A 12987-nucleotide genomic window follows, 5' to 3' on the forward strand; every position below is an offset into this window, starting at 1 on the left:
AAGTTGAGAGACTATTCTTCAGATAAACAGTATTTTTCAGTGATTTATGTTGCCATGGTGAGGCAAGCCATATTTAATCAGAGAAGAATGTGTAATGGAATATTCCAGAAAATTATCTTATTTCTTAGCTCCACTTTTGTGAATGGATGCCAAGGACATTATACTACTCTCCAAAATGCAAATGTTTAGGTTAATATACACAGTATTTGAATAGCTAGGCAATTCTTTTATTTTTTCTTTTTAATTATATTGTATAAACATATACATATTTAGATCATGTGTAGTAGGCATATTCAAAATAGAAAATAAAGGAAATTATCTTGATAATGCCATTGGATGTTTAAAAAGGAACTTCATTGGGAAAAAAATTCACGTATCATACAGTTCACACATTTAAATTGTACAACTCAATGTCTCTTAATATATTCACAATGTTGTATAACCATCACCACAATCATTTTCAGAACATTTTCATCGCCCTAAAGAGAAACTTCGTATGTCTTAGTCATCACCACCACTCACTCCTGTGTTTCTCCACCTTCCCCAGTCCTAGGCAACCATCATCTAATTTTTGTCTTTATAGATTTTCCTGTTCTGAACATTTCATAGAAATGGAATCATACAATTTGTAGTGTTTAATGAACAGCTTCTCTTACTTAGCGTAGTGTTTTTAAGGTTCATCTATTTTGTAGTACATATCAGTATTTCATTTTTATTTACTGTCCAATAATACTCTATTTCATGGCTACAGCAGCTATTCTTTCATCAGTTGATAGATCTTTAGGCTGCTTCTCCTTTTGGCTATTATGAATAATGCTGCTATAAGCATTCACTTACAAGTTATTGTATGGACCTATGTTTTTATTTCTCTGCCACTGGATTTTATATTTACTTACTTGGGCCGGTTTCCTTATCTTTCTGCCTTCCTCATGCTTTTCCTCCATTTTCAGTTTTTGTTCATCTGTCCTCATTCATTCAGACTTGATGGACACATTTTCCATTTTCATGAAGCTTTCTCTGACTGTTCTGACTCTCATTGACCTTATGCTTCAGGATGTGTTTTCTAGTTGGTGCAGAACAATTTAACTTTCAATTGTACATTGCTTTATTTTTTCATGAGACATAATCATGTCTTATTATAAATTTACCTAAGCAGAGGATTATATCTGACATACATGCTACCTGTTATTGTATAAATTGAAAATATTCTTTCTTACCAGTTGTTACAACACAATTAAATTTATTATACTGATAATTTATTTTTTCAGACATTGACATAATAAAGTTTTATTCAAAATATATTTCAATCAATAAATATAAAACAGAAACCACTCTAATAGAGGAGAATTGTTCTAGTCAATAATAAAATTTTTTCTGACTGTTGAGAAAAATTATGTCTGCATTTTAAAAGTTTCAGATTTTGAAGCTTCAGATTTTAGAGTAGGGATTTTCAACACACAGTACAGGGTCTCCTCAGTTTGCAGTGGCGTTACATCTTGATAAATCTATTATAAGTTGACAATATTGATAATGATAAACGTAGAAAACACATAAACTTTATCTAGAGAAAAATGGTTAATAAAAAAAGAAAAATCAAAAAACCATAAAAGAATGCTTACAGAGAATGAACGTAGTTACCTTATCCTGAAGTTAGGTAAGAATCAGAAATGTTATGGGGACCAAATGAGAGCTTTCAAAAAATTATCTTTCTTAGATCTGAATAAACAAACCTGGAGTATTGTGAACTGTTGATGACAATGCTTTGAGGGCATCTTTGGCACCAAAATATAAATATAACTACTTATTTTTTCACTTATTGTTAGCATTTAGTATTTTATGCATAAAAACTTTTTTACCAAATAAATTTTGGCAGTTCAAATTCTGCAAATGATACTAATGAAAGTATAAATCATTTTGGGTTGTTTTAAAAAAGTTATGTTTCAATCTGTCATTATTGGAATAAAGTGTATAAACTGCATGTTATAAAATGGTTTACACATATATAACTCATGAACTCAAGAGAAATAATATTTTTAGGAAAGAAGAGTGTCTCTAGATTTTTAATAATAATTTAACTTCTTTAAAAGACTGAATATAGAAAAGAGAAAATAAATGAATGTACTGTGACTTAATGCAATCTCTGGAGCATAATTTGGATTGGGAAATAAAGAAAAAAATGAATTAGGAAAAGAAATAACTGGGTAAGGTTTCAATATTTTAGAACTTTAAAAATATATATTAACTATAATTTCAATATATTTATTAAAACAGATATAAATTTGACCTATATCTGCATTTTTATAATTAAACAAATTATTCAATCTTAATGCTTTATCAGAGTCACAGCACAAACTGCAACTTTTTTTGAATACCTAAATATCACACTCTTATTCTTTAATGATTTTGAAAACAATAATGACAATGCCTTTGGCATATAATGTCAACTGCTGTCTTCATTATCTACTTTGAATTTTTATTTCTGAAGATATGATTGTATTTGGTAATCTTCCTGGTGGCAGTGTGCATATCTGCTGTTCTTTAATATCTGAAAATCTGCCCTTGTTGTTTTTAAACATCATCAAAAATTATCTCGATTAACTTTTATTTCAGTCTTTTTGATTCTGTTTAGTTTTTAAATATATTATGGATATTTATTTATTTTCTACTGGTACCTCCCATGCGTATGTGAGTTATGTATATATATCACTAAACTTCTGCTGTTTTTGATACACACACATACACATATGTGTATATATACACATATATGTATATATATGTTATAATAAAAATATGTATTACCTAAAAAAGAGTAAAATGAGTAATTGTGTTTCTGCCACCGAGATTAAAAATAGAATTTTCCTCAGTGCCTTTGAAGCCCCCAACATGGCTGCTTTTCTATTTGCTGAGAACTTTAATTTGTTCTCTGATTCCAATTAATATTTTTCTCTCATTATCTTTCTCTGCATGGTTTTGGATGCCTTTCCCTTTGTTAGCACTGTGCTAGCAAAGATCTTTAGATCTCTTCCTACAGCTGTCGTTAAGTCTTCACATGATCTCTCATTTCCTTTTCCCTCCCCAACTCAGACTGTTTTCTTTTCTTTCTATTCTACTTTGAATAATTTTTGTGATAATTTGTGTGTGTATATTCTTTTCTTCCTATAGACTGTGGTCAAAATGTATCAAAAATGTATTTTTGTGTCTTTTGCAAATATTCACATATAAATATGCTTTTCCCCTTTGATGCTGATCTCTGAGTGAAACCTCGTATTTAATAATAGGTTAGTATTTTATATTAACATATTAGGTTGGTACAAAAGTAATCGTGGTTCAAAAATCATGATTACTTTCCCCCAACCAAATACTAAAATAAATATTAATAGTTTATTTATAAAAACTCTATATATGATTATAATATCAATCCTTTATCTGTCATATATGTTGTAAAATTTTCTTCATATTACTTACATAAAGTTAAGTTTTGTTAGAATGTTTTCAAACTGTGTTACATTGAAACAAACGAGAGAGGGTCATAATTTATTGATTTGTTTCTTTGTAGGTTAGAACACGTTTGTTTAAGACATTATTAAATATTAGTCTGAAACATTTTGATTTAGTCATTCTGTACATTCCTGCAGATATAAGGAGCTTTTAGAAATGACAGAAAAGAAGTTAAAGGAATGTGAAAATGGAAAGCTTAATTTCCATGGAGATTTTAAAACTGGTCTACTTGAAATGGATATTCAGATGAATAAGCTAACACATCAAGTACGTTTTGGGACCAAAAGAGGTACCCAAATACTTTGGGGAAATAAAAATCTGTCAGTGCTTTGAGACGTGAAAGAGATTTGTTTTTTAATTTTATGGACTTAGAAGAATACATGTTTAATGCATTCTTTTTCTATAAGATGGGCATACTGCTCATTCTGTGTCTTGAACCCTGGCCAATGATATAAAAGCAAGCAGTACACCATCCTATGACTTCAAGTCACTAGTATCAAATCAGTTTTCTTGGTAACAATTTTATTGAGGTGTAATTAACATGCCATGCAATTCACTCTTTGAAAGTGCACAGTTCAGTGGCTTTTAGTATTTTCACAGAGTTATACAATCGTCAACACAGTCTATTCTAGAATATTTTTATCACTCTTAAAAGAAATTCTACATTTTTGTCACCCACCGGTTTCCCATTCCTTGCTCAGTTCTAGGGAACCACCGATCTACTTTGTTTGTATATATTTGCCTGTTCTGTACATTTTATCTTGTTCACATCACAGTATGTGACGTGTTGTGACTGGTTTCTTTCACTTAGCATAACATTTTCAGGGTCCTCTGTTGTAGTAAGTATCGGCACTTCATTTCTTCTTATTGCTGAGTATATTTCATTGTCTAGATATAACAAACATTTTATCTACCCACACATCAGTTGATAGATCTTTAGGTTGTTTCCATTTTGGGCTATTATTAATAATGCTGCCATGAACTTTTATGTATAAGTTTTTGTGTTTGCATATGTTTTCATGTCTCTTGGATGCATACTTATGGGTGGAATTGAAGAGTCGTATGGTATTCTATGTTTAACTTTATGCCCGTACATTTTCCAAAGCAGCTATACCATTTTTCATTAGCAGTATGAGGGTTCTAATTTCTCCACATTTTTACCAGGAATGATTCAATGCTAGTGGTGGGAAGTGGCACCCCTCCATGGTTTTGATTTGCATTCCCTAATGACTAATAATTTTAATCTTGTTTTAATGTGCATCTTAGCCATGTGTATGTCTTTTTTGGAGAAATGTATATTTCTTTCCTTTGCCCATTTTCTAATTGGGTCATCTTTTTCTTTCTGAATGGTAAGTGTTCTTTGTATATCCTAGATACAAGTTTTCTAAGAGAAATACAGTTTTCCAATATTTTCTCCTACTCAGTGGCTTGCCTTTTTACTTTACTGTTAGTATATTTTCAAGCACCACAGCTTTAAATTATAATGTTAATCCATATTTTGAGTTGTTATATCTAAGAAGCTACTGCTAAATGTAGTCACAAAGATTTATTCCTGTCTTTTCTTCGAAGAAACTTGTAGTTTTAGTTCTTAAATTTAGCTATTTTATTTTCAGATAAATTTTAAATACAGTATTTGCTGGGACGCCAACTTTATTCTTTTGCATATGGATATCCATTTGTCCCAGAACCATTTGTTGAAAATGCTATTCTTTTCTCATGTAGTAATTTTGTTACCCTGGTTGAAAATCAATTGACCATAAATGTGCAGGTCTATTTTTGGATTCTAAATTCTAAAACATTGATCTCTCTATTCTAACCAGTACCACATCAACTTACATGATAACTCTTTTTCAATCATTTTGCATATTACCAGCTATATATTATCATGCATAATAAAAGCTCAATATAGAGAAACATCTTTACTTTTTGTTTCTTGAAAGATTCCATGGCAAGCTTATTCCTTGCTGACTCCATGACATGGTGGGAAGTCAAGCTTACAGAGACAAGAGTCCTTTCCTTTGTTTCTCTATTCAAACCTTTAGTCTCTCATTGAATGCCTCTCTCTTGAGTCCCATTTCCATCTAATCTTGGTCACATCATCTTCTTACAGTCTACTATTTCATGCATTAGGTTTTATTAACTCATTGTAATTTGCACAGTCATCTGTAGATGTTATCCATCCTGGGAGGAGAAGAGTCAGTCCAGGCTATAAGCTTTTCTCATTGGAAATGGAGCTAATTCATCATCTTGCAGTTCACAGGTAGATCCTCTTTTGACCTGGCCCCTGATTCTTATGTATAACACCTGGGATGATCTTTTCTTGGTACAGTTCCTGCATTCTCAGAAATCACAATTCTCTGTAACTACTTCCCTCTGCTTAAATAGATCAAGATGCACAGCTATATTTTATAGCTTCATACATTTTTTTTGGAATAAATATTTTATCCTATTCAAATAAAAAGTTTCAGAAGTTCAGCACTAAAAAATAGGTTATGTTCAGGCAATTTATAAGAGACAATAGTGAAATTAGTTGTTTAAATTTCAAAATATCAAAGCTAATATTTTTTGTATGATATGAAGAAGGATTGTGGTACAACATAAAGATTAAATGGTCTTAACTTCTTCGTATAGACAAACTTGAAGTACAGAGAAGGGTAAATTGCATTTAATTTATTAACATTCAAAACCCACTACATTTATTTTACTTCTGAGATGATCAAAAATGATTTTATAATGTTCTCTTTATTTTCTCATTGAGGAAAGGAAAATGAATAATGAATGCCAGATTGATTACTTCATACTCTGCTGCTTAGCTTTCTTAAGATTTTACTTCTATGAAATCAGATAATGTCTGATTTTGATTGTTAAACCAAATATTTTTTGTTTTCTAGCTGTTGCACTTCAAAACTTGCCTCTTTGCTTCCCTGCCTTACTGATTTCCTAACTTGAGTGGAAATCCTAAAGAAGCACACTTGCCTAGTAATAAGAATTTTTAATTAAAAGGAATTTTAGGAAATCTTCCTCCTCAGTAGCTCTTATGTCTGTCTGTCTTCTACTTTTCTATTGCTTCTCATTAGCATAGTTTGACATGAAAAAATTAATATCAACCTCTATTAGATCATATTTTAAAGGTGACTAGTTCCTACTGTGTAAGTTTTCTATTGTAATTTTTTAAATCAATTTTTATTTTTATTGTTTCCTAACAATCACCCACAATTTAGTGCGTTAAAACAACATTTGTTGCATTAATAAATCTGCCATTTGGGAGAAGCTTGGCCAGGACAGCTTGTCACTGTTCCTCTTATCTTTCCTGGGGACAGCTCAAAGACTGGGAAAGTACAATAATCTGAAGGTTTGCTCAGCTGTGTGTCTTGTTGTTAATGCTGGCCATTGCCTGGAACGTTGGCTATGGCAGGCAGCCAGATCACCTACATTGGAGCTTCTAGGCATTCATAAATGGAACTTGCTTTGAATAAATGGAATATGGTAAGAGTTACACCATGAGATTTGCAGCATTAGCTTAGAAAAGGCTCTCTATCTCAAACTGCTTGCCCTTGGTACCCCCTTCCCCTGTTTTGAGTGAGGATGGTCAGGCCACATACTATTAATTAGCTGTAAGTCACTAAGTTTGGCCCGTATTATTATTTTTTTAATGAGATGAATTTTTTTATATTTTTAGTTGACATGTACATACATGTTTATGGGATATAAAGTAACAGTGATATCTCCTCTATATATGTATACACTGTGTAATGCTCAAATCAGGATAACTAGTATATTCAATACCTCAAACATTTATTATTTGTTTCTGTTGGGAACATTTCCAATCCTCTCTTCTAGCTTTTTGAAAGCATACCATAAATTATAGCTAAATGTATTCACCCTACAATGCCACAGAACACCAGAACTTATCCTCCTATCTAGGTATTAGCTATTATCAATTTAGTAAATATTGCTGATAAGTATTTTAAGCTTCAGCTTCTCATTCATGTATTTAAAATTGCTTTCTGAATCACTGACTTAAAACAAAAGGAAACAAACATACAATAATTATGAAGCTTATAATTACTTTAAAATATACCGTTTTGATTTGTTTTCTTTTTAATTTTAATTTTTGTGGGTACACAGTAGGTGTCTGTGTACATATATATACACATATATATGTATGGGTTACATGAGACATTTTAATACAGGCATGAGATGCATAATAATCACATTAGGGTAAATGGGGTATTTGTCACCTCAAGCTTTTATCCAATGTGTTACAAACAAATTAATTATACTCTTTTAGTTATTTTTAAATGTCCAATTAAATTGTTTGTTACTGTACTTTTAATTTGTTTAAACACAAGCAGAAACTCAAGGAAACCTATAGCACTTAAGAGAGCATGGTATTGTTTCAATAAATAAGATGGAGCTGATAGTTAAAGATCTGGAATCTGAACGCTCCAAAATGAAAACTGTAGAAGACTTTAATAAAACAGAATTAGAAAAATATAGGCACCTCTATTTAGAAGAATTAAAATTTAGGGATTTGTTGTCAAATGAACTAGTCAGTCAAAATATAATTATAGAAAATAAGCTCATTAATTTACCTCAAAAGATTAATTTTTAGTGAGACAGGGTCACAACATCAGTGGGAAGTGAAAGTTAACTAGATAATATAATTATGGAAACATGATGTTAGTAAATCAACTGAGCTTTCAAATGTTTCTCCAGGAGAGTTTATGTCTCTTCCACATTTGTTGGTTTTATATGGCTTTTTTTCCCCTTCAGATTCACATCTAGTCAACCTGATCTATTAGTCTTTCAGCTAAGTATTTTTGAAGCATTTAATTCAGACAGTAGTATTGTCATTAAATGGCTTTTCAGCATGTCCCCAAATAGAAATACTAATAAGTTTAACTATTGTTTGGAGGATTAAAATTGAGACCAAAATGGTCAAGTACAATTACTACTACATTTCACTTTCTGCCAGTTGGCAAATTAACTTTCTTTGGTAGTGATCTCGGGAATTATCATTAGACAGCACCCTGAGAAAACACCCTGTATAGTTTTCTCATTCTTTATAAAAACATCCTTGTGAAATGGGGAATTACTAATACAGAGATTAAGGGATGTATAATTCACAAAATGGTTAAAAATAACACTTTTGTTAGCCTGAGGGTGTGTGTGGAAGACAGAAGGCACAGGCCCCACCTCCGATGCCTTGGTCACAATGTTGGTAGCTGACTGCCTTTGAAGCTGTTTTAGTTCTTTTTGTCTCCCCTAGGAGTTGTTTGTGTGAATTACTTCTCAGTGTCAAATGCTTAATTGATCCCAAATAATGCGTGAAAATGTACAAGAAATGTTAAATCAAGCGCCTGAAAATATATTTGAGGGATAATTTTTTTAAATCTTTAAACTGGTTTAATAAACACATATTTATAGCTTTTTTAGTTTTAGTTTCTTAATTGTATGTATTTAAGAAATACAACATGACATTTTGATATGTTTCTACACAGTGAATAGTCATGGCAGGCAAAATAAAAAACTTTTTGTTAGAAATTCTCCTAAAATATATATGTACTTTTTAAGAACAATTTAAAACCTATAATTACATACATTAGGCATACTCTCACACATCTTCGTTGATAAAGTACGGTTTAATGGGAAATGTTATTTATTCTTATAGAAGGGTTTTCTTTTTAAATACAAGTCCTTTTCTAATTATGTAGGATAAAATAAAATACTAAGCTTTTTCTTTTGCAATCTTCATAGAACTCATGAGAGACAAGCAGAGACCAGTAAGAAACTTCTTTTGGAGAAACAACAGACCAGATCTTTATTCACAACTCATGCTAGGAGGCCAGTCCTAGAATTACCTTGTGTTGGAAATCTTACCAATAGTTTGAGTCGACAGAATACTTATTTTAGAAGAAAAATTCATGATTTCTTCCTGAAGCCTACGACATAAAATAACAGTGCGAAGACCTACTTGTTCAAGATTAGTTGTATTATCTTTCTTCCTTTGGTTTTCAGATTTCTGATGCAATTCTTGTTTTTAAGTAGGTGAAATACTGAGTTAATTGACTCGTGTGTTAAATAATGGTCAACATTACCTGTGTTAACAAAGAAAGAAATCAGAAATTTTACTAAAAGTCCCTGGAGCTCTCATTTTTATGAAATACCTATTTGTTAACTTCATTCAATAAACTTAAGTAACACATTTTGAATTGCTTTAAAAACTGCATTTAAGTTACATTTTAGAAAGTGAATATTATTCCCTAGTAACTAAATATATACTTTGAGATGTTTTGGCTTACTTTCTGATTGGTTTGAGTTTAACTGTTGTTCATAACACTTTTAATGTTTTCCTGTACCATCTCAAGTTTTGTGCCCCTAATCAGAAGTGAATGTTTGACATCCAAACAGTTAATCACATGTAGATGTTCATTATTTAAAGTAATCTAAAATAAATACGTTTATGAAGTAAATAAACGTGGAACACTTAAAGGATTCATTTTTGTTTTGTTTTTAAGTTAAAAGTCTTATAATTTTTTTACACAAGACTGGGTCTTTAATTGCCATTATACCTACATCACTTTTTTTCTCAGTTTTTGTAAACTCTCTGTTATTGCTGTGCAATTTTACAATAGCTTGAAAATAGCTAAATCATTCAACTCTTTAAATTTTTAAAATGATGTTCACTTATGTCTATCACTTGAATTACTGATGACTAATATGGCAATGATATTGAGTCTTTTAATGGCAACTACAACCACACATAAACCATTACCTTCTTTCTACACAGAATTCCATAAAGCTGTGCAGGGTTCCCATTTACCTTGATGATGTAGCAGACATCTTACAATCCAACCAGCTGATTTTATTCATAGTGAGAATCCATTTCTGGAGATCCCAAAATGATGCCAGCAATGACAAGATATATAAATTAAAGCATTGATTATGGATAGATAGATAGATAGATACTCCATTTTTTGACTGGGGGAGAAATTTTAAAACTGTGTGCAGTCATCCTAGCTACTTAGGAGGCTGAGTAGGCAAAATAATCACTTGAGCCCAAGATTTACAGGCTGTAGTGTATCATAATTACAGCTATAAATAGCCAATGCCCTCCAGCCTGGGCAACTTAGTGAGTCCCTGTTGAGAAAAAAAACAAAAACAAAATAAATTATTAAAAAACCCACAATTTTTTGAACTAAAATAAATAGGTAGCAACTAGTTTTCAATGTGTATCTCTGTCACTGAAATACCCATTTCAATCAATGCACATTGGCTTATAGTTTTGATGGTGATTTCACAGTCTCTTTAATGCAGAGAAAAGTAGTGTATGCTTATGTAATGAAATCTTTTTTCTTTACCTGGCTTCATATTCTAAAAAATTCTAGAGGAGCAAATCTAAACTTTCTCAGACAGCATTGCTGCTAAATAAAGGGGAACAATTAAACGATTGTTTTAATACATAAATTAGATGATCCTAGCTAGCTGAGTTTTTAATTATTTTGATAGCTTAGTTTTATTTTTCTGAAAAAAGAGTGATATGATCAGGGTCTAAGTGCTTCAGGGTCATAAAACTGCACTTCTGGGTACAAAAAGAGGAAGCATGTTAAATACTACTGTGAAGTTTAATCATGATGCACATATGAAATTTTCTTATCTTTTTTTTCCAGAATAATCAGCTCATGTATAATTTCACAAGATAATGAAAGCATGTATAAATACAAATGTAGTGCAAGCAAAGATATTTTCTCTTAGTTTTTAGGGGGCAAAGTGCTATTTATTTTTAGTATTTCCAGATATGTTGAAAGACAGTTCATCTTAAACTTCATTAGTAGTTCCAAAGAGTGCAGGGTTCCTTTCTGGGCAATTGGTTTGCCAAATCATGTTTGGCTTAATAATTCTATGAAGATTCAGTGACATGTTTTCATAACTTCTTTAGAATGAGCTGAAAAAGTTCTTATGTAATTGTTTACAAAACTCTTAGAGATACAGAAAGAAGGTGCCTACTAGAGTTGCTAAAATTTAATTATTTCTACTAGGAAAACATCTAATAATACTATGAGAGTTGGTACAGATTATCTAAAATAATACAAAAGGGAGGTTTTTGGAGGGAGCATTCCAAACAAGAAGATATTTAGACATTTTTGGCTATAATTCTAGAAAGTAAAATGTTAAAATATCTAAATCTAACATAAAATATGTTAAAATCGCATTGATACTGAATGTATTTATCTTCTTTATTTACAAGGTTGTGATATTTTGGAATATTGTTAATTTGAAGTTCTTTCTTAGGCCATTTTTTAAACTATAGAGAAACTGATTATAATACCTCATTTTTGTTGCATGTGATGGAAGTTGTGCTAGATGTCAAAGCCAGTGTTCTCTATGTTGATCTCTTTTGCCAGTTCTTGCACCTGTCACCAACACATTAAGTTTAGCCTTACCACTTAACACTATGATAGCTATCATAGATAACTATGTATACTTTTTCCAAATGTTTACTTTGTTTTTATTTAAATTCTGAGATGCTTTGTTCCATATATGGGAAGGAATTTTATAATTTTATTGGTTCTTTAAAAAATTATATTGTAAAATTCAAAAATTAAAATTAGCTTCAAAAATACATCAGTCATTGGATCCTTTTGCACATAGAATGTTTTTGTGATAACTGAAATCTTCACTTTATACCACATTAATGAAAGATAAGAATTAGCTGGTTTAAAGTTTTTTTTAGGTTTGAAAGTTGTATAGTACCTGTGTGTCTAAGACAATGTATGGCACCCAGTAGTCACTTGGTACATGTTTTTTAAATGTTTGAGAGAGGAAGACTCATTTCTACATTGATTGGATTTGGACTTCCAGTACATTACTGACTCAAAAAGTTTCTAATAATTTATTTAAGTAACTTTTCTATTTCTCAAATGTTCATTCAGTTTAGCAACTTCTTTTCTAAATGTAGTTATATAGATATGTCCAAGCTAAAACCATATTCCTAAGACTGTAGCTTTTTACATGGTGGAACATTGTGTTGCATGGTGGAACATTGTGTTGCATGATGGAACATTGTGCCACATGGTGGAACTTTGTGTCACATGGTGGAACACTGTCATATCAGAATGTTGAGTTGCACATTTTCCACAGAATGTTGAGTTGCACTTTAAATATATGTGTGCATCTATGCTTAATCTATCAGGTCTTTGGTCAATGAAGTATTCCCCATTTTCTTTCTCTGTGGCACAGTGCATGTATTTAATACTCACAAACTAGCAAGTATAATTGCCTTCAGACATTATTGATATTTTGATCTTGAATTGCAGTGGTTTAAATGTGCAAACTTATGTGATTATACTACATGGGAGTGCATAATTACTGTCATAAAACTTGACTGCTCCTTAAAATACAGAATGATATTACATTTTAATTTAACAACATGGTTACTTGAAAATATATTAATTATGGAAAAGTATGTGTGTGATGTATATGTAT

General features: G+C 31.1%; 1 protein-coding gene across 1 annotated transcript in view; it reads left to right on the forward strand.

Annotated features, from left to right (window-relative positions):
• LOC106996122 (ankyrin repeat domain-containing protein 30B) overlaps positions 1 to 10683 on the forward strand; it is a 72115-nt gene extending 61432 nt beyond the window's left edge. The window contains exon 21 of the mRNA XM_077946302.1: positions 9259 to 10683. The gene's annotated coding sequence lies outside the window, so the exon portion shown is untranslated. The remainder of the gene's footprint in view (positions 1 to 9258) is intronic.
• The last annotated feature ends 2304 nt before the right edge of the window (positions 10684 to 12987 follow it).

The sequence above is a fragment of the Macaca mulatta genome, chromosome 9, assembly GCF_049350105.2.
Source record: "Macaca mulatta isolate MMU2019108-1 chromosome 9, T2T-MMU8v2.0, whole genome shotgun sequence".
In the NCBI taxonomy this organism is placed as follows: Eukaryota; Metazoa; Chordata; class Mammalia; order Primates; family Cercopithecidae; genus Macaca; species Macaca mulatta.